Source organism: Talpa europaea (assembly GCF_964194135.1).
Source record: "Talpa europaea genome assembly, chromosome: 7".
NCBI classification, from domain to species: Eukaryota; Metazoa; Chordata; class Mammalia; order Eulipotyphla; family Talpidae; genus Talpa; species Talpa europaea.
The window spans coordinates 53,503,876-53,525,802 of record NC_140074.1 but is presented as its reverse complement, the minus strand read 5'-3'; the positions used below and the strand labels follow the sequence as shown (position 1 = coordinate 53,525,802).

The following is a 21,927-nucleotide window of genomic DNA, read 5'->3' as shown; positions in this document are numbered from 1 at the left end:
AGGAAGCTGCTGCCTTGCAGAGGGAGAGAGTTGGTGAAAAGAAGCACCTGCATAGTCACAGGTGGGCAGTGGGAGTGCTGCCCCGAGCCTGTGCAGAGACTGCACTGATATAGACTTCTCTTTGGGACTCATCCAGGCCACTCATCCATGGAGTGGCCTGCTTGTTGCTGATGTTGGGTAACAGGCAAAACTAGAAAGGGACCAGAGATTCCAGGGTGGGCCCAATCTCCATATCTTTACCATCAAGTCTGTGCTCCACGCCCTAGAGCAGTCTGATCCTGCTTGGCTTTTATGCCTTCTGATAAAGCACTGGTGCCTGAGGGTCCTGATCTATACAGCTAGGTTAATGGTCATGTTATTCCCCTCGACCCTCACCTGGTGAGTCAGGTTCTGGTCTTGGGGCACCTCCTTTCCAATCTTTCTATTCTTGTCCTCCATCAGGACCAGCAGGATCAAAGCTGTGCAGCCATCGACCATAGAGAGATGGGGGGGGGGGCCGGGGGTTGCTGAGGAATGTGTGGGTGGGACAGGTGAAAACCTCTACCCCAGACAGGTCAGGAGGGAGCACTTCCCTTGCCCTGTGCCTTCAGCCTGAGTCCAGTCTAGTCCTTGTTATTAAGGACTTGATGGGCCACCAAGAGCATTTCTCCCTTGAGGAGAGGTTTTTTCCTGGGGGAGGGCCGACTCAGAATGAAGACTCCAGTGTCATCATGAATTGGAAGTTTGGGGGAAGCAGTTGGTGTATTTGCTTTAATGACTGACACACAAATATCACCATGTAATAGTTTTGGTTTGGGGAGGAAAAACACAAAATATTGCAGCAAAACTGTGCTCTACCCTAAGTGCTTTCAGCTTAGTGTTTACCTGCCCAAGCTTTTCCAAAGTATTTGTTTAAACCCACATGACTTCAAAGTATATCCTTTCTTTAATAAAAAAGAATTATTTACTTTTATACAAGTACTGGGGTATAGACCAGAGGTACGGGAGGGTGAGAGGATTCACCAGAGACAGAGCGGGGAGCAGAACAGGCAGACGGACCAAAATACACTGCTGAGGGGAGCAGCAGGCACCACCGGAGTGGTCTGCTGTGCCATGTGGGTTTCTCCCTGGCGAGCTGGGAATCAAACCCATGCTGCAGAGGCTGTGGACAGCTTCACAGTGCTGCACTCAACCTGCTGTGCCACTGAGGAGGCCCTTCAAAGTATATCCTTGGCTTTGTCCCGCTTTACAGCACATCTTAGAGCTCTTGGTGGACCTCATTTTTATTAATGGGTCTTGGTGTTCTGTCAGACTGATAAATGGCAGTTAATGGAAACAAACCCTATGGGTATTTTCAGCTTTTGATATCACAGCCAACACCTTCCTGCTTAGGTGTGCATCTTTGTGGTAGATTTCTAGATGTGAAATTACTTGGTCATTTAAAACATTGAGATACTATACTCACCTGTGTCCAAAATGGCTGCTCCAGTTTCTACTCCATCAACTGCTTTTCAAAATTCCCACTTCCACATGCCCTACCTTACCAGTGAATATTAACATAAAAATTATTTATTTGTTTATCTATTTATTTATTTTAAAGATTTATTTATTTTTATACAAGAACCGGGGTACAGGCCAGATGCGCAAGAGGGTGAGAGGATTCACCAGAGACAGAGCGGGGAACAGAACAGACAGACTGACGAAATACACTGCTGAGGGGAGCAGCGGGTGAGACAGGAGAGGTCTGCTGCGCCATGTGGGATTCTTGCCAGCTGGCCGTGATCGAACCCGCGCCGCAGAGGCTGCACACAGCTTCACAGTGCGGCGCTCAATTGCCTGCACCATCAGGGAGGCCCTAGAGTAAGATTTAAAGGGTGGTCCCCACCCTTGTCTTTTTCGCATATGTTTTATAACTCCTTCTTTCCTCTCTCCTCCCTCGTGTGCTCGTGATACAGGGAGCCTCCCGACTAGGCCAGACATTCCAGGTGTGGTCAGCAACACATGAGAAAGAAACTGAGCAAAGGAGACACAGGACGCGGGGGTGGGCAGGTGTTGGGAGGGCATGCACCTCTCTGCCAGCCATTCGGGTGGGTGAGGAAGGTGGGCTCCAGAGGGACAGGGAATCTCCAGGCCTGGTTTCTGCTCTAGCTCTGCACTCAGCTATTTGAGGCTCAGTCCTGTCTCTTCCAGAGAAGGAAAGGCCACCCGATACTTTGGCTTTGCAACCTTGGAGAAGTCACCTCACTCCCTGAATCTTGGTTTCCTCCTCTATGATGGGAGTCGGCCTCCCAGTGCCCTCCCTCTAGGGTTCTTGCCAAAAGCAAATGATAATGGATTTGAAAGAGCTTTGTAGCAGCAAAGGAGGTGCTTGGAAAGCAGAAGTGTGTGGCCCCACTGTCTGTGGTTACTCAGACAGGGCCCGCTTTCCTGGCAAGCATGGTCCTCACCTTCTAGCTCTGTCTCTTGGTCCCTAGGGAGAGGCACAGAGGGAACTTGATCTCCAGTGGGAGTGACTCATTAGGGACTTGTTGCCAAACACTGAAGAGATTCTTGACAGAGGGACAAACTTTTCTGAAATGAAGAGAAACTGGATGATGGTGTAGGTAGAGAGAGACCGTGCCATGGCCCCGCTAACTCAGGACTCTGTGGTGGTTGAAGCGACCTGCTCTTGTCTGATCACGTCTTGGACTGTCAAGCCTGAAGGGCCCTTGGAAACAGCTGCCCCAGCCTTATCACTGTCCAGAAGGGGAACTGAGGCCCACTGAGGGCAAAGGACAAATTTCAGGATTTCAAAGCACTTCTGAAGCCCTGAGCAGTGAAGTCAGGACTGAATCCTGGGTGCATTGCTCCTTCCCACCCATGTTTTCCTGTCATCACACGGCAAGTTTGAAATACCCACACCCTCAATCCTTGGTCTGAGGGGACACATGATCAGCTCCCAGCTTGGCTGAGTGCTTTGTAGCTCTCACTTTAGGAGAGGTCCTGATTCCCACCAGACATGGAGAACACTGAGGCTGCAGAGGGTGGGTGGGTGGTCTTGCCCCAGGGCAGAGTCTGGTAAAGGGTCCAGGGAGGCTGGGAGCCTGACCTCCCGATTGGCTCTGTCGGTCACATTCTCTCTACTCCTCTTTCCTCATGGGAATCAGATATTGATGATTTGGCATCATATCTCCAAGTCTGCACAGCTATGTTAAGGCCTTCAGTGAGTTTGAGGGCATCTCAGAGGGAAACCTCCTTTCTGACAGGATGCTGCTTGGTGGTATTGCTGGCAGGGACCCCTCTCGATTTAAATCTCTCCGCCCAGCTGACTCCTCTCTGTGCCCAGGGGCTTTGCATCCCTCTCTGATGTCTGGGCTGTGTCGCTGGAGTGCAGGCCCTGGAAACTCGCCAGGGGCTAACAGCTTTTCGTGAGTGCAAAGGAAACTGGATTCCTTTTATGAAACTAGTCGATCAACAGCGTCAAGCATTTCTGTTCCGGGCTGGTGCACTGCAAGGAATGTCAAATGAAGGCAATCCTCAAGTTGGAAGGGGTCGGGGAAGGTGAGGGGGGTAGGAGGGCTGGGAGAGGGGGCCAGACCTTAAGTCCTGGGATTGAAAGGGACTCCTTTGAACCTCCAATTCCTGAGATTCAAGAACTAGTGCATTGACCCAGGGGCTGCTAGGAGCTCAGTCAGAGGCACTGATGACCATGCTCGCCTTTGCTAAGCAGTGGCTATGTAAGCCAGGCAATTCCCTTCCTCTAATGAGATCCTGGTTTCCCTTGTGGAGAATATGAATATTTATTCCTACCTCACAGGCACTGAGAGATGAGAGAGTTAGATGAAAAAACATAAATGAAAGATCTCTGCATAGTGAGTGCTCATTAGATGAACATTCTCTACTCCACTAATTCCTGGGACAAACTCTAGGAATGCATAGCCGCTCATTCAAGAAAGAATAATGGGACCTACTGTGTGCCAAGGTCTGTGATGGGCGCAGATGTGTTCTGGAAAGCCAGTAAGGAATGGGCATGTCTTCAGGGTCAGTGGTTGTCCACACACCCTGACTCTATGTGAACAGCTAGTGCAGAGCAGAGGCAGGGGTCGCTGGAATTAGGGGCAAGGAAAGGAGAGACCAGGGTTCTGGGTATCATGCATTGGGGGTACTGTGGGCTCAGGATGGAAGCAGGACTCAGGTCAGATGAAGGCAGCCAGGAGAGGAGCTGGAGAGGACTAACAGACATCAGCGGGGGTGTCTGGACCTCTACACCCAGTTCCAGATCCCACTATCAGTGAATGGCCGAGGGGTACCCTGGGACCCCCAAACTCTGAAGGGGTCTGGCCATCTGTGCATACAAAAGCAAAGCAAACTCTGAGTATGTAAGAACTTGAATAGAGTTAGCATGCATAAAGAAGAGAAGCGAGGATTTTTTTACTAATAATACTTTCACAATAAAACATCCAAAATTACCCGAATTCTCAAGGGCAAATGCCCAGACAAACAGGGTTGATCTGAAGTCGGACTGCTGAGGCCTGAAAGTTTGCCAGAAGTCTAAGGCACTTTCTGGCGGGGAACCAGAGGAAAGGGGTTCAGAGGCAGATCCTAGGAAGCTGAAATGAAAGTAGATACTACAATAGATCAAGATAACAGCTGCCATTTTCAGCCTCCCCATGTGTCTCTCACCATGTATTTCTTCCAGGTCTCCTTCCCAGCATTACCAGGGTACAAGTCAGGCTGCAGGAAGCAGAGTTCTTCCTCCCCAGAGCCTACCTGCCTTCTGTGGCATCTAGAGCTTCACCTAGATGAAGCTGGCCACTCAGCTCCGCCTGCTAGGCCCCAGTAGCTAGTCCAAGGTGGCTGTATGTAAGTGAGCTGGGGAACGTGGCACCTCCCCCTTTTACAGAGCTGCCTCTGTAACACTGTGGCTGACTAAACCATCTTCATGTTATTCTTTTTCTTTTTTTAAAGATTTATTTATTTACGCATACAAGAGCTGGGGTACAGGCCAGAGATGTGGGGTGGTGGTAAGAGGATTCACCAGAGACAGAGTAGGGAACAGAACAGGCAGATTGACTGAAATACACCGCTGAGGGGAGCAGCGGGCGAGGCAGGAGAGTTCTGCTGCACCATGTGTGTTGCTCCCTAGCCGGCTGGGGATCGAACTCGTGCTACAGAGGCTGCAGATTGCTTCATAGTGCGGTGTTTAACCCCTTGTGCCACCAGGGAGGCCCCCATGTTATTCTTTTGATTCCCAATTCTATGATGCAACTCACCAGCTGAATACCCTTGGACAAACTACTCCAGTCTCTCTAAGCCTCAGTTTTCCCTCCTGAAGATAAGAGTGTTGGACCCATTGACCTCTGAGATTTCTCCTAGCTCAAAGAATTTAGGAGGAGGGCTTTGGACAGCTGCTCATTGCCCCTGACCCTGCCACTCCCAGGAGTGTGGCCATGTTGGTACTTCCATTTTTACATCTTGAAAATGGGCATGATGGTGGTAGCTAACTCTTAGGGTTGTTGTGAGAATTAAATGTGTTCAGAGACTTGAAGTGCTAAGAGAAGCAGGTGATTCATAATAAACACCATGCAGGGGTCGCTGTGATTTCACCATCATCTAGAATCTGGTTCCTTAGCCCCCATTCAGGAGCCTGGTCGTGCACCTGGGTTTCTTGCCACAAACACCACTCCCCGGCCCTCCCCACCCTCCTAGCAGGTGCCTGCCCAGTAGCTGGTCCTCAGTGATCCCGGGGCTTTGGGGGCTGACCTTTCCGTACCGGAGGCCTCCCACAAGTGGTAGGACCCACTGAGGCCCTTGATCTGTCCACGACCAAAGGTCGCCATCTGCAGAGGCTCCTCTTCAAAGCCCTTGCCCTTTCAGCCCTCCGCAGCTTCTCCATGGCCCTTTGAAGCCTTCCCTGCTTGCCAGGCTGCCATCTGTCCCACCAAAGGGGTCTCTGGCCACCTCTTCTAAAGTCCTGATTATTTAGAGAGGAAGCTGGGGGGGCACTCCTGCAGGAGAGTGGGGGAGATCTCATGCTTGAGTCTAACCCAAGAGCCAGCCTCATTAGAGGCATCAGCCCTCCCTTGCCACCAAGCAGGAGTGGGCTTCGCTGTCACTGGAGAGACCCTTTACAGTCCCCTGAGGCCTCCTTCCCTGTTTCACCCCCAGTTACTGTCACTTTCTCCTTTGGTCCAACCACACCTCCATGTTGGTTTCTCTCTCGGTGGGATGTCCTGCTCTACACCTGGCTTAACTTTCCTCCCTAAGGGGGCTCAGGTGTGCTGCCTCTGTGTCCCTCTCTCACTCCCCCTACCCCTGCCCCCCGGGTTCTCTTGTACCAACTGCTTGCACAGAGCGGTGTAATATACCATCTCATCTGTCTCCACTGGACCGGAGAGCCCCTGAGGACAAGGCCACAGCGGACTCTGTGCTCCCCTCCCGCCTGCTGCCTGGCCCGTGTGTTCAGTAGGGATTTCAGTAAATGGATCTCTATCCATTAGGCCAGATTCCTAGGCGCAAATGCAATGCTTTCCTCTCTTCTGCTCTTCATCTGCCTGCTCCTGGGATGATGAGATGGATGGGAGGGCACAGAGAAATGCCAGCCCCTCTCCTGAGTCACAGGGACTTGGGAAGGATGGGTGGCATTGACAGGGTCTGCAGATCTCACCCCCATAGAACTCCTCCCAGACCATACCGTCATTTCCCAATGGGGTCTTTTTCTGATGTGACATTGTATATTGGTGGGAGTTCTTCTCAATGGAAAGTTCTGGACTAGCCACAGGAACCAGCAGTGACCATGGATCTACCACATGGTTGTTTTAGGAGGTGTCAGTGTGAGTGCATACATGGAGCTAGTGCCTGAGTTATTTTTCTTGTCTCCCTTGTCCTAGAAGGGTCATTCTGATTTGCCAACACTTAAAAATCTTCCTTCCATAGGATCGGGTATTCCCACCTTTTAAAGCCATGTTTGGCTCTCAAGTGTGGTCCCTGGACCAGCAGCATCAGCATTACCTGAGAACTTGTGAGAAAAGCATTATCCAGGGTACCACCCGAGTACCCCTGAATCGGACACTTGGACAGGGCCCAGCTTGCTGATGTCTGAGAGCTCTATACTGGAGGGATGGGCGGCTGTCAGGTGAGGCCATTGTGCTCCTGACCCCACTTTATCTGAGAAAAGGGCCAGGCCCTACAGGCGCTAAGCTACCCCTAGGCACTGTCATAGGCGTCCCTCCTTTAGCTGCAGGTCTTCCAGACTCAGGAGGTAGAGGGGACTCTTGAGAGATCTGATCTAACCCTAGTGCCCCACCCCTGTGCCGTCTTTGATCTGAAGAACTTGCCAAAGCTTATAGATGATTGGCTCTCTGTCCCCAGGCAAGCAAACAGCTTCTGCTGCTCTGTGCTCTGACCTCCAGCTCTGGGAGATTCTGGGCCAGGGCCCAGCCAGCCGGGATCGCTCTGTATCCAAAGGCCCACACATGGCACTATTGTGTCAGCTTCGTGAGCATTGGGGAGGGGGATTCCATCATTTCCTAGAAAGTGATATGTGTATGTGACATGATTTTTATACAATTTAATTAGTTGTGCATTTATGTTATTTTATAGCAGGAAAAGATTTCTAGCCCATCAAAATTGTGCTCCCAGATGTTACTGTTAAGGGTGGAAACCTCATTTAAAAAGTAAGATGGTTTATTAGAAAATACTAAAGCTAGTAACTTGCAAGCATATAAGTAGTGCACCAATGGGGTGATATTGCCTCTATGGGGGTACAGGAGAGACTGAAGTTTGGGGACCACTGTGATGAATGAAGCCCTCTCGGCCACCTCTTTAACAGGTGGAGGTGAGGGAGGAGTAGAGGGTAGTAGTGGCAACAACGCTCCTTTGCAGCCCTGGTCCAAAGCAGATATTCAAGGGGGAGACTTTTTAGTCAAGTCAAGTTTTGACCCTGAAGGTCTTCCGTCTTCTAAGGTGGAAGTTCCTTGGGGCAGACTCTGGGGTTCAGGCTATACTTGTTCCTTTATGTGAGTGTCCCCAGGGAAAGTGCTCTGTCCTACCCAGCCCAGCAAAGTGGGAGGTGTCCTGACATATCAGGACACACCAGCAGGTACTCTGCTCTACCCAGCCCTGCAAAGTGGGGGTGTCCCAACGCCCCATATGAACTGCCTCCATTGGGGTCTGAAGTTTCTAGGGCTCCTGCCATCCTGGGAGCAGCATGTTTATCAGGAAGCACATCCAGAATCTCTTGTGCAGTGTGACTGCTAAACCTTCTGAAAAAGAGGGAGCTGTCCAGGCTGGATGCCTAGGCCACTGCTCTCCTCCTCCTCCCCGCACTCTGCACAGGGAGGAGGAAGGCCCCAGTGGACACCTCCACCCTAACAATACACAGGTCCTCAGAGCTGCTCTGAGGGTGCTCAGGGGTGTCAGGGCCTTGGCGATGGGTCTGTTGTGCCAGGACAGGACTCATGGAGACCTTGGCAAGCGTCATTCTCAGCTCTTATAGAGAGCATAGGTGATTGGGCTGTGATAGTAGGTAAGTGCATCCTCCATCAGCCCTTCTGGATCCTGGATCCAGGAGCACAGGGGTATGGGGAGCGGGGTTGGCAGAGCGGGCCATACCAGGTGACCTCAAAGCCCTCACCAGGGCCACTTCCTGGGGTCTCTGGCATAGCCCCTTCACCTGGCCCCAGAGTGCGACTCCAGCCCTGTGAGGCAGCTACCACACCAGGACCTTTGGGATAGTAGAATGTAGTTATGACATCATCTACTGTCATTTTTGGGGTGCCTTCGATGTGCAGGTGATGGCAGTCAGCCACTCAGCACAGCATAATCTCCATTTTGTAGAGTGGACTCACTCAGCATTAAGTCACGTTGCAAAGGTCTTGCAGCCAGAGGGGGTGGGGGTCTGTCCCAGGTCTGTGCTTGTGGAGAGAAGGAGGCTGAGGCCTGGGCCAATGTCCCCCACCCACCCCATTGTACCCCCACCACAGAAACAGATATATAGACCAACCAATCCATGCCTCTAAGGGCCTCCAACCAGTCCCCTGCCATTTTCACCATGGGACTCTGCATTTAATTTTTCTTATTTTCCCAGATCCACCATCCCTGATCCCAGCTCACCTCCACTCCTGCTCCTACCAGAGTTTCCCAGGATGCTTTATGGCAGCCAGACCCCTTGGCTAACAGGGCACTGCATCTTGTAGTGTGTAGGTGCCCAGAGCTATTCTGGTACATCGCGGCCACAGTTATCCCCCCAAGGCCCATCTGCCGAGTTTGGGAAGTGCCAGGGCCACATGAGCAAAGGATTAGTTGGGGAGGTGTGTGGAGCCTTCAGGAAACAGTGAACAGTCTGTTGGGGCTGCATGGCTCAGTGTGAAGGTGAGATGTGGGAGAATGGACCAGCAGGAAGGAGGGAGGGTAAAGGCCCTCATGCCTTCCTATTTGTACTTTACCTGTCAGCAGTAGCGAGTCACAGGTTTTAAGTTAGCATGAAAGATGGAAACAATCTTGAGGACAGATTGGGATGAACAGACTAGAGTCTGGGAAACCAGCCAGGAGGTTACTTGCAGCAAGCCAAAGAAAAATAATAAGATTGTCATTACTTTCACACAAAAGAAATTTCAAGTCCCTTTTTAAAATTTTTCTTCCTTATTTTAAAATATAAATTATTGTTTTCTAACCTTAAAATGGATATGTGCTCAATGCAGAGAACTGGAACAATACAGAAGAGCATTAAGGAAAATTAAAAACCGGCCATCCCCCACCCACTGAAGGGTCATTGTTAACTCTATAGGCATGTTTCAACAGATTTTTTTCAATGCATGTAAGTGCACATGTATAAACAAATATTTGCTCTTATTATAGCAATGGCTTCTTTAACCTAGCAGTCCAGTGAGCCTGTTTTCCCAAGCCCACACATGATCCCTACCACTTGACTTCTCAGGGCCTTTTGACGCTGGTGACCTCATGAGCTGTCTCTATCTCTGCCTCCACTCTCTCTGATGTGTTTTGTTTTTTTTTTTAAAGATTTATTTATTTATTTATACAAGCACTGGGTACAGTCAGAGGCGCGGGAGGATGAGAGAATTCAACAGGGCCAGAGCGGAGAGTAGGACAGGCAGACTGATGAAGTACACTGCTGAGGGGAGCAGCGGGCGGCAGGAGAGGTCTGCGCGCCATGTGGGACCCCCTCCAGTGGCCAGGGAGCAGCCGGGGATCAAACCAGCGCTGCAGAGACTGCAGGCAGCTTCGCAGCCCAGCCCTCAACCGCTGCGCCACCAGGGAGGTCCTCTCTGATGTGTTTTAAGCCATGTTTTCTCCCAGTTTTATTCATCCTACCATCTGTTTCCTTCCTTCCTTTCTATATTCCAGTAGTTCTGCAAATATTAGGCCCATTCATTATCTTTCCTCTGAATGGTTTTTCAAAATTGTTAGATTGTTTTTTCTTTAAAAAACAATCTTCATCATTTCAAGGAATTTGGGATGGGAAAGAGGTAGATAGATATTCTCTGTTGCTGTTTTTTTTTTTTCCCCCAATAGCTGTGGAAAAAATTCTACCCTATGGCTATGCCATAATTACTCAAGGAAGCTGCCATCATTGAATATGAAGAGAGTTGTCAATTTTTCCTGATTGCAAAAAACAATGCAGTAAACTCACACTTGTATTTTTGAGTGAACATCTCTGATTAGTTTCTGGGTATAAATTCCTAGAAATAGTGCATGCACATTTTTGAACCTTTTGTACATGTTGCCAAATTGTCCTCCGGAAAGATCATACCAATTTAGAGTTTCATGGCAGTATATGACAGCACTCATTGCCAACTTTGTATATTATTCTTTTTTGATCCTTGGCAATTGCTATTTTAATTTGCATTTCTTTGATTACCACTAAGATTGAATTTCTTTTTTTACTAAGAATCTTCCTCATTTCTGTTTCTTCTTTCGTAAATTGGCCGTGTATGTTATTGGCATATTTTCTTATAGGAGTGTTCTTTTTCTTACTGATTTATAGGCGCTCTTTGTCACATTGTGTCCTTTGTCACATTGCTGCATTATCTCCCAGTGTTTCATGTGACCTTCGATATTGTTTATTTGATATAATTATTATTCAATAACAGTGAAAATTTTGATATTTTTATAGCCACATTTATCAAGATCATTTTTTTTATTTTCAGTTTTATGCTTGGCAAGCTCATCCTATCCCAAAGAGTCTTATAAATATTCACCTATGTTTTCTTCTGGTACTTTTATTACTTCCTTTTTCAATTTATCTAGAATTTCAGCACATGGCTTGAAATAGCAAACGTTCCTTCTACTCCAATAGTCATTAGATAATTCTTTGAGAATTTAATTAATATACCTTTTCCTGACTCATTTAAAAAGCCTATGTTAAATTTTATCTTTAGTAAATTATATTATTTATATTTTATATATACTCTAGACTAATTCTGTATAATAGAAATATAATGTAAGTCACATATATGATTTGAAAGTTTCTAGTAGCCACATTTAAAAAGTAAAAAGAAATAGATAAAATTAAATGTAGTGAGATATTTATTTAATGCAATGTATTCAAAATATTGTCATTTCAACATGTGGCACTAGCCATTTCAAGTGCCTGGTGACCACCATACTAGACAGTATATCTTTAGACTTTTTCTTCCATTGATCTGTCTATTCTGAATTGGCACCCCAGTGTTCTAAGTATTATTCATTTTAATACAATTTAATGTGCAGTCCTACCTTCTTTCACAATTGTCTTTATTTTTACCAATTTAATTCTTATAAGATTCCCCAGAATGTCATTGATGTTTCTATTTTAATTTCAGTAACTTCCAGAATAATCTGGGGGGACATTTGCTATCTTATAATACTGAGTCTTTCCATAATTATTGTTTCGGGGAGTGGGTTTGATTTTACTTGGTATTTGTAAAGTGATTATTGATGCAATATAGGAAAGCTATTGATCAATGTATATACTTCTTCTGACTGACCATACTGAATTCTTACCACTTCTGGTGACTTTTTCTCTCTTAATTCTCTTGGATTATCAAGGTAGTCAGTAATACCATCTGGAGTTAAAATAAACATATATTCTGTTTTCTAGGGTTACTGCATAGTGTTTAAAAGTTCTGGATTTTAATTCTAGTTCATTCACTGACCAACAGGGAGACCTCCAGCAAGTGTTTTAACTTTATTGGGTTCCTAATAATTAAGGCATAATCACATTACCTCTGGTGTTGTGAATATTAAAATAGTTAACACATACAAAGTACCTAGAGCTTAGAACAGTGCCCAAAGAAGCAATATATAACTTATTATATATATAAAATATATAATCTTACATTATATATATAACTTATTATCATTGCCTTGTCACTACACATCCTAGAGTTATAGTTAAACATAGTGATAATAGTGAATATTCTTGTCTTGTTCTGAACTACAGTGCTGTTTGTTTATCAGGTATGATGTCTATTGGAAGAACAGATGTTCCTTATAATGTAAGACATGTTCAATTCTTATTTATTCAGTGTTTGTACCAGATATGCATGCTGGAAAATCATATGCCTTTTGAGAATTTTTTATCAACAGCTATGCATATTTTCCTTTGCTATATCAGTGTGACAAATTCTAGACATTAGCTTCCTCATTGTGCATTCTACAATGTTTTTATTTAACACCCATCATTGAATGCCTAGTATGTAGATACATCAGTGAATGAAAAAAAGTTCTTGACTTCAAGGATCTTACATTCTAGAGAAAGGAGAGATGATAAACATAATAAGTAAATAAACTTAAAATATGTCAGATGATGACAATGCAAGGGGAGTAAGATTTGCCATGCAGGATGGGGTGAGGGTAAGGAGAGCTTCAAAGATAAGGTGACATTTGAGCAGATACCTGAAAGTATCTGAGGAGCAATGAGGAGCAAATCAGAGAATATCTGAGAAAATAGCATTCCAGATGAGAGACAGCAGGTGGGAGTGATTCTGGTAGTTCTGGAACAACATCACGGAGGCCATTATGGCTGGAATCAGTGGGTAAAGGGGAAATGAATCCATTGGGAGGGGGTGGGGGTGGGGAGGAGAGCTTTCTGGCCCTTATAAGACATTTATGAGGACTTTATCTTACACTTTAAGTCATGTGAGACACTCTGGAGCATGTTTTTCCTTTTTTGAGAAAAAAGTCACAAAAGACAAAATCCACTATTTTAATGTGTACTATTAAGTGGTTTTTGCTATGTATACGATGATCTGCAAGCTTGACTACCTAATTCCTGAACATCTTCATCACCTTGAAAAGAAATCTAATATCTATTTGCAGTCCCCCTTTCCTCCTCCCCTCAGCACCTGACAACTACTTATCTACTTATTGTATCTATGAATTTGATTATAATAGATATATCATATAAATGGATTGTGTGGGAGGGGGCAGGGGAAATGGGTGAAGATAGCCAAAATGTATACGTTTCCATTTACGACATAAACAAGTTCTGGGGATGTAAATGACGACAGTTAACAGTACTGTCTTGTATATTTGAAAGTTGCTCAAAGTTCGCATCACAAGAAAAAAAGGTTTAGCTGTGTGAGGTGATTGATGTTAACTAAATTTATTGGAGTAATCATTTCACAGTGACCGCTTTCTCAAATCATTATGTTGTACATCTTAAACTATATAATGTTACATGTCAGTCATATCTCAGTAAAATTGGAAAAAGGAATATAAAATATGGCACTTTGCATATAGCTTGTTTATATATCTTCTTTGGAGGTGTTCCAATCTTTTGTTCAGTCTTTAACTGATGATTTTTTTTTGCTTTCAGTTGTGAGTTTGTATACTAGTTACTAGATCCCAACCAGAGATAAGATTTGCAAAAAAAATTATTTTGTGGGTTGTCTGCATTTTCTTTGTGGTGTCATTTGCATAAAAGTCTTTAGTTTTAGTGAAGCCAATTGATTATAGTAGTATCAATTGATTATAGTAGTATGGATTTATTTCTGGGCTACTGAAGAGTTTTTTAAAAGAAAAAGAATTTGATCTCTTACATTTTAAGATCATCACCCTGGTTGCTGAGTGGAAGGTTGTGACTTGGCCTAGATAATGAAGATGGATCAGATTCTGGGTATTTCTTGACAGTGAGCGAGCTCACAAAGTTGATTTCTTGAGGGAATGCATGTGTGATATGATAAAAGAATGAAACATCAAGAATGGCACTAAAGTTTTCATCTGAACAAATGGAAGGAATAAATAATGATTTATTAACCTGAGGAAGAATGCTGAGGAGCTAGTTTTAAAGAAGGAAATCAACAGTTAGTTTAGAGATGCCTTTTGAATATTCAGATGAAGAGGTTGACTAGGTAGTTGGATAAATGGATAGGAATGCTACATTAAACAATATTCACATTCCTAAAATAAACCTTTCCTTGTGATGTAGCATTATTCTTTTAATCAATTCAATTATCTGATTTTTTTCCCTGTAAGTACATGTGATAATAGTTTATATTTTATTCTGTGCCATCTTCAGTTAGGTTTAGTCATCAGAGTTATTTTAGTTCTACATGAATTAGAAAGCTTTCCATCTTTTTAGGTGCCCTGTAATATTTTATAGAATATGCAAGTTAGCTTTTTGAAAATCAAAAGATGAATCTATGAAACCATCCAGGATTTTGCATCCTCAGTCTTTGTAGATAAATCTTCTTGTTAATTTATTTTTTTGTAGTATCATTGCTTTATTATCGTTGAAATTAAAAAAAGAAAATGTGTCATGTGTCAAATGTTTGTTTTGTCTAAAATATTACTATTTTTATTTAAAGAACCAAGTTTTCATATAGCAGACATTTTCTTTTATCTTTAGTTGTTGCTTTTTGTGCCACTAGCTTTTTAAAGAAATACCCATAATTCAAAAATGAGTCTCTGTCATTTATTCTCCATATTATTATTTTCTCTCTGATCATTTTTTGTAATCTTGTTCTCTACATTCTGAGAGACCAGCCCAGTGTTGTCTCCCATAATATCTACCAGCTTTCTGCAATCAAATTCTGTTCTTTACAGCTTCTAACACTTCTTAAATTTTCATAACATCATTCATTGTATATCATTATTATCTTAAGCCCGCCCCTTTCTTTTAGTTTGTCTCTTTTATTGTATATTCTACTTCTTATATCTTAGAGACAGGTTTTCTTTAACCTCCTTAAAGTACAAAATAGAAAACATTTTTAGAGGTGATATTCTCCCTCTGCCTGCATTCCTTGTTTCCTTTATGTTTCAGAAGGTTTTCATAGTTTCCATGTGCATTTTTAGAGATTTCCGAACTTGGTATTTGTTTATAATAGGAGTTAGTTCTCTTGGGAGCCCCTCATTGTTCTTTCTGGATGTGATTAGATCCTTCACCTCGGATATTTACCTGGAAGACTAGATGATGAAATTTCATACTATCAGCATCCCAAGGGGTTGAGAAGACTTCTTGTGTTGTGGGTGTTCTTTTTTTTTATTGGCACAGTTGCTCTAAACATGGGCTATTCCCGCTGGCCTCCTTGCTCTCCTGCCTGCTGTGTCTAGGAGATGCCTAAGTCTGTGATGGAAAAATTGGGCCTGGATAGACTTTGCTTGTTCTTTAATGAAATGGCCCAGCCACTTCTGGGGGCTGTTGGCTGCAGCATGAGAGGTGGCCTCTACACTCCTCTGTGGCCTAGCCTCCACTCCAACATTCCATCATCCATCGTCAGAGGCTGTGAGGTTGGTCCTGTCAGCACGTCTGCCCACCCTGCTGTACTAGGCAACTTTCTCAGGAAGGAAAGCTGTGAGTCAGCCTTCAATCTGGTCTGCTGGCACTCTACTGAACAGAAATTCCTCAAAGTTGGTGGCATATTGATGGCATGCTTTCTTATCTCCCAGTGCTGAAGCAGATTCCCCCTATTTTTATACTCTCCTGGTCCTTTCTGTCACTTTCAGAAGGAGTAGCTTAGGTGGGAGTTGGACAGCTGTGCTTTCCCCAAAGTTTCATAGTTAACACTGTTACCCATAGTCTGTACTTCTGTATAAAGATACACGGCATGCCTGAGCATCTCCTTGTCGGTGGCTCCCTTCTAAAATTCCTTATATGTATTGGACCATATTTTTTCTGCTTTTACACTTTTTCCTGGCCATTTTTCCTCACCCTCTCAAATTTTAGTTTAGCATTATTTTTAATCAGATGGCTACATTTCCTGCCAAATATGGTGTCGCCAGTCTTGGGGCAATGAACACCATCCCTTGCCAGGAAGCTCATCATCTGGCATCATAAGCCACATCCTGGGCTTCAGCAATATTGATGGAGTTTCCCCACATCCTCTTTTCTCTGCCAAAGTTGTGACCTTCAAGTGGAAACAGAGAAGAAACCGTCCTCCTGACCCCCAAGTCCCCAGTCTCCTTCCAAAGTCTTACGTTTCACATTTCAGATTCCTTCTGGCCCACCTGGGCCCTCATGCGTGAATCAGCAGCCGTGGGCTGCAGGCGCCGGGGGAGGGGGCTGCAGAGGTCCCCTTATCCCCCCGCCATTACTGCCTGGCTGGCTGCCCCAGGAAGACAGCACATCACACAATTTGCCATATCAAGTCTGTGAACAGCTGCCTCCTTAGCCTCCATGGGGAGTTACCAAGCACCACACATCTGTTCCTTCCGGCAATGGTGAGAAGATTCCTCCCACCTCGAGAGCCTGTGAATTCCCTTTGGGGTTTCATGGGATGTAGAATAACATTCTTCTGCAGAAAGCCTGGAACCAGCCTTCCTGAGCAGATACACCCATCAGGTTTAGTTCCAATGGCCCCACCAGCACTTTTCTCCCTTCTTCCAGCCTCAAGGCATGTTTGCTCCACTTCTTCTTTTTGGTTGTGTCACCTCTGATGACAAACACTGCCATTTGTTGAACCTCAGCCATGGAAAACACTAAGCCTGGACTAGCTCATTTTTACCTTTCTAGTAAGGTGAAGAGAAAGCATGGTTGTGTTCCTTTGATGGATGAGGAAAGTGCTCAGAGTGCCCTCACCTCACCGAGGTGGCCCAAACCGTGGGGATGCAGCCCACATTCCAGCCTGGAGCCCCCTGACTCCAGTTTGTATATTCCTGCCTCTCTACTGCCACCTTCTTAGAGAGGGAAGTAGAACTACATGCTCTCTGTTGTGAGTTTAAAGTAGGGGTCTGTAACTGAGGGGCCTTGGGTCAAATCTGTCTATGTTTTTGTGGATCAAGTTTTACTTGGACACAACCACGGTCATTCATTTACACATTGTCTGGGGTGGCTTTCAAAATGTAAAGGCAGACTGACTAGTTGTGACAGAGACTACATGGTCTACAAAGCCTAAAATATTTTGTACCTGGCCCTTCTCAGAAAAAGTGCACTGATCCCCAGTTTATACCATGGACTGTGGAGAAAAACAGACCTGAGGCTCAGTTCCATGCTCCCTGCTTCCTGGCTGTGTGACCACAGGCAGCTGATTCCACATCTCTGAATCTCATTTTACTTCCCTGTAAACTGACCATAATGATGCCTTTTGGGCTGATAACAAAGGTCAAAAGGAGTGAGAGAGCGCGAGGGAGGAACTATGTCAGAAGGGCACTCAGTAAACATGACATATCATTGCTTCCTTCCTCGCCTATCACAGATGAGCAGCCTTCTCCATTTTTGCTCTGTGGCTTCCTTTCTGGTGTGTTCTGACATTTCTGCCTATGAATCCTTCATCTCTGATGCATAGATGCTTCTTGAGCCTCCTCAGAAATCTGGGCAGCAGACATAGTCTGCTACCTCGGGCTGTGAATAGGGTGTCCTTTTGGTCTCCTGCTCTCATTCTTTCATTTGGCCAGTGCTGAATGATTGTGATGGGGACTCAAACAGGGCCTCCAGACCCTCGAGGAGCTCATAACCAGGGGCAGATGGATAGGTCCACATGCCATGACAATAACCCTAACCATGGTACCCCTGGTCCTGGTCCCATTTGGAAAATTCCCTTTGCACGCTGCAGCATGAGTACCTGTTCCCTGGAGCTTCTGGCTACTGCTCTTCGGAAGATACACTATAAAACTGCTTAGCTAGCACGGCTTCAAGCCCGACTCCCAAGCAGCCCGCCTGCTCAGCACTTTGAAGCAGTGTTCACCCCAGAACACAATTGACTCACCTGGCCCCCCAGCTCCCTCCCATAATACACACTCAGCACCTCTACAGGCAGGGCTGCCTCCACAGCCAGAGCAAGGGCAGATTGTCTTTCCTGACCTTGGAGGAACCGGACAGCTTAGCTCCCTGGGCAACCCCTACTTTCCCCCAGCCTCGTGCACTAGGGCAAAGGAGACTTTATTCTGGGTACCTCTACAAGGGATTCTCAGGGTGTGGGTAACCCGAGGAACTTCCCTGTTCCTCCAGAATGGGGCCAAGAAATCACGGGCCTGGGAGGAAGCTGCAGAGAGTGCAGGTGTTCAAAGGGGCAAGTGCAGTTCATTGGGAAATCCAGGAGGACTTCATGGAGGAAGGGCTGTTTGTGACAGGACTGAAACAGTGAGCAGGATTTGGATAGAGGAGAGCAGGGGGTCAAGAATGTAAAGCGATCGGTTCATTTGTGGTTGGTGGTAAAAATGAATTATAAAGGTACAAGATAAAGTAGGAGGAGAAAAGTAAAGCTATAAAATTGCTTAAATTTTGATGACTTCTGCCTAAAAGATTAATAACTGTTGTATCAGTCAATGTCCTGGCAAAAAACAGATGGTATACTCAGAATTGAAATAAAGGAAGTTTACTTTAGAGGATATACTTTGGGCAGGGCTAGGGAAACTAAGGTTAATGCAGCACCAGGGACTAGCAACGGTGGGAGAGCAGACCACCCATGTGCCCTGGAGAACAAAGGGAGGAAGCAGAATTTCTAGAGCTGGAAATAGTGGCTGCTTGACAGAGGGTATAACCAAGTGGAGAAATGTCATGAGTTCTTTCTCCATCCATCCTCTGACTCCTGCTGGGCCTCCCATTGGCCTCTGACTCCTGCTGGGCCTCCCACTGGCCTGACTCCTGCTGGGCTTCCCACTGGCCTCTGACTCCTGCTGGGCCCTCCAAATGGCTTCTGACTCTTTCTGAGCACCCCATTGGCTTCTGACTCCTGCCGAGTCCTTCCTTTGGCCTAAGTTACCTAGAAGTCAGAGGATAAGGGAGCTCCAGAAATGTGGAGGATCAGGGAGCTCCATATAAGTCAAATTATAAAAGGTATACAGGAGGCAGATTTCAGGGTGCAGATGAGGATGCACACAGAATAACCGACACAAGAAATTATGCCAGTCATGTTAGTTATTGGGATTGGGGCAGTTTTATCACCAGTTTTCTCAGACTTTCAATGCCATTTAGAAAGCACTCTGATAAGTTTAAAGTCTATGAGTATAAAGGTATAAAACTAGTCTGAGACTATGAGGATCCTAGCACAGAAGAACACCAAAGCAAGCAGCTGGGGTTCTCCATGAGCTCTCAGCACAGGGAAACTTGTCATCTGAGGACAGAGGAGAAAAGTGCTAGTTTGGGCTTAGCTCATGCAGCTGGGTGGGGGGTGAGCTGGACTAGGTCTCTGGAGGATCTCCCAGTCTCCAGGGAGGCTGATTGGGGAACATCCCCAGGAGGAAGTGAGGGTACAGGACTGGGCAGAGGGAGAAGTTGACACATGAATTTGCAATAGAGGCCAGAGCTGGGCTCATAGGGAGCTCTGATGCTGGGATAGCCCTTCAGAGAGGTCCTAAACGGAGGCAAGAAGGCTGATCAATCATTGGGTGAGGGCTGCCCTGGGGGGGGGGGGTGTCACCTTGGATGAGACTGACCTGCGTAGGCAAGGGTCAATCCCAGGAGACACACAGCTGTGAGCTGTTGGTAGCCAACACTGCCAACAGCTAGGAGAATAAGTGCCTCTGTCCACTGGAAGGTTCTGGCACTGCCCCATAATATCCATTGCAGGGTCCTTGGGAATGAAGGAGTTTAGGCAAAAGGGTCTATTAGATGGGAGCATGCGAAAAGGGTGCCACTTGGCCAGTGGTCCCCAAATCTGGCTATGTAGCCAAGACCCCAGGGGGCTTTATACAAACAAATCCATGACCTCACTCACCCCCATGCCAGAGTCAGAATCTCTTGGTTGGAACCCAAGAATCTGTATTTCACAGAATTCCCGGGGGATACATTTCACAGGGGGAGCCACTGCTCTTAGACAGCGCTGAGCCCCAGGGTGGCCAATGTCAGGGAGATTTCCAGCCTGTGCAGTGATGGCCAAGTGGCTGCTTGGACCGGGCCCAGTGCTGGCCCCAGAACCACAGGGTCAGTGCCCTCCAGCCGCTCCTGTTGTGTAGGGACTGGGTAAGGGGTCTTGGAAGGATGGCATCTGGCAGCTCTTTGGGGGCACGATTACTGTTCTGTGGCAGCTGTTAAAGGGCCCCATGGTACATCCAGAGGCAGAAACTGGATTGAATCTAGCTCTGCCCCTAAACAGCTCCATGATTTGGGCAAGTCCCCTCCACCCCTCAGGACATCAGCTTTCCCCACTGTCCAGTGAGGGCTGCTGGGTTGGGGTGTGGCAGCGCAGATGTCTGGTGTTTGGAGCTCAGACCCTCTCTCAGAGTTTTGGGGACTGGGCCTAAGGGTAGAAGCGCCAATTCTGCTGGCCGGACAGGGGCTTCCCTTTGCAGTAACCTAAGGAGCTGAAGTGCGTCTTGGACATCTGCCACCTCCTTGTACTTGTCACTTTCTGATCCTGAAGCCCCATCCTCCAAGGGTGCCCTCCTCGGCCCTCTCTATCTCCCACCATCCTGATTGCTTCCTTTGTGACCCATGGAGAGAGACCCTATCACAGCTGCAACCTGCCATACCATGCAGTCTGGAGAGAACTCAAATAAACGTGCCCTACTTTTCTTCTATGGGAACCCACTGTGAGGGTCAGACCAGTACTGCCCCCCAACTTCCTGCTGTCTTCCTCCACCCTTCCCTCTTAGATTCCAGAGCAGAGAAACATGAGTTTGAGTCTTGGTCCTCTGGCTCACCAGCTGTGAGGCACTGATCAAGTCACTGCACCTTCAGATTCCTCATCTGCTTCAGATAAGCCAATGGCATCTGCCTAATGAGATTGTTGAGAGGATGACAATGACTCCGAGTGAATCCTGCCTTGTCTGCCACAGCCTGCTTGCTCTGCGAGGGTATGGAGCCATGGGTGGCAGGAGGTGGTCAAGAAAGTGTAGAGAATGGGAAGGAAGAGACATAGGCTCCCAGACTGCTTTGCACCCAAGACCGCTTCCTATTCTCGCTCACACCCAAATTTGCAGTCCTGGAGGAAGAAAGGAGTCCATGCAAGCAAAGAAAAAGCTGCAGAGGCTCAGGCTGCCAGGCATCCAGGCAGTACAGCAGAGGAGGAACAAACCCACTTTGGAATACAGAATTGCAAAGGAAGGTGCAGGTAAAGAGGGTATAGGTTCCCCAGGCTCTCCAAGGACTATTTATTGCCACCCATGAACTGAGAGGTCACATGCTTGGCTCCAACTGTGTATCCAGCCACACTTCTGCCTAAAGCTGTCCTGTAGGCATAAGAATATGGCTACAGGCATAAGAATATGGACCACCTCCCTGCTCTCAGCGTCTGTCCCCTCAACTGTTTCTAGAATTTGAGACCTTCCTCAGGGTTCCCAAGGTCACCTCTATCCTCCATCTGATGTCTGAGTCCTTTCCATGGCAACCCCCCCTCATCTTGCCCACCTGCAGTGACAGGCAGCTCACTCCCACCTGGAGAAGCCCTCCCATCCTTAGCTCACTCTTCTTAGAATGTTCTGCCTCTGAATCTCCTTCCTGGTGGCTTCCTCCTCTGCCCCTGGCCTTCCAGGTGACAGCTCTTTGAGAAGCACAGGCAGGGTATTTCACAGGCCTAGATTTGTGGACCACATGGCTCCATCCCTTCCTGCTCCAGTAGCAAGGATCTGGCTTAGAAAGCCCAAGAATGA

The 21,927-nt window shown here is 46.5% G+C and overlaps 1 protein-coding gene across 1 annotated transcript in view; it reads left to right on the top strand.

Annotated features, from left to right (window-relative positions):
* GABBR2 (gamma-aminobutyric acid type B receptor subunit 2) overlaps window positions 1-21,927 on the top strand; it is a gene marked incomplete at both ends in the record, with an annotated part of 333,143 nt that overhangs the window by 136,421 nt on the left and 174,795 nt on the right. The window lies entirely within an intron of this gene.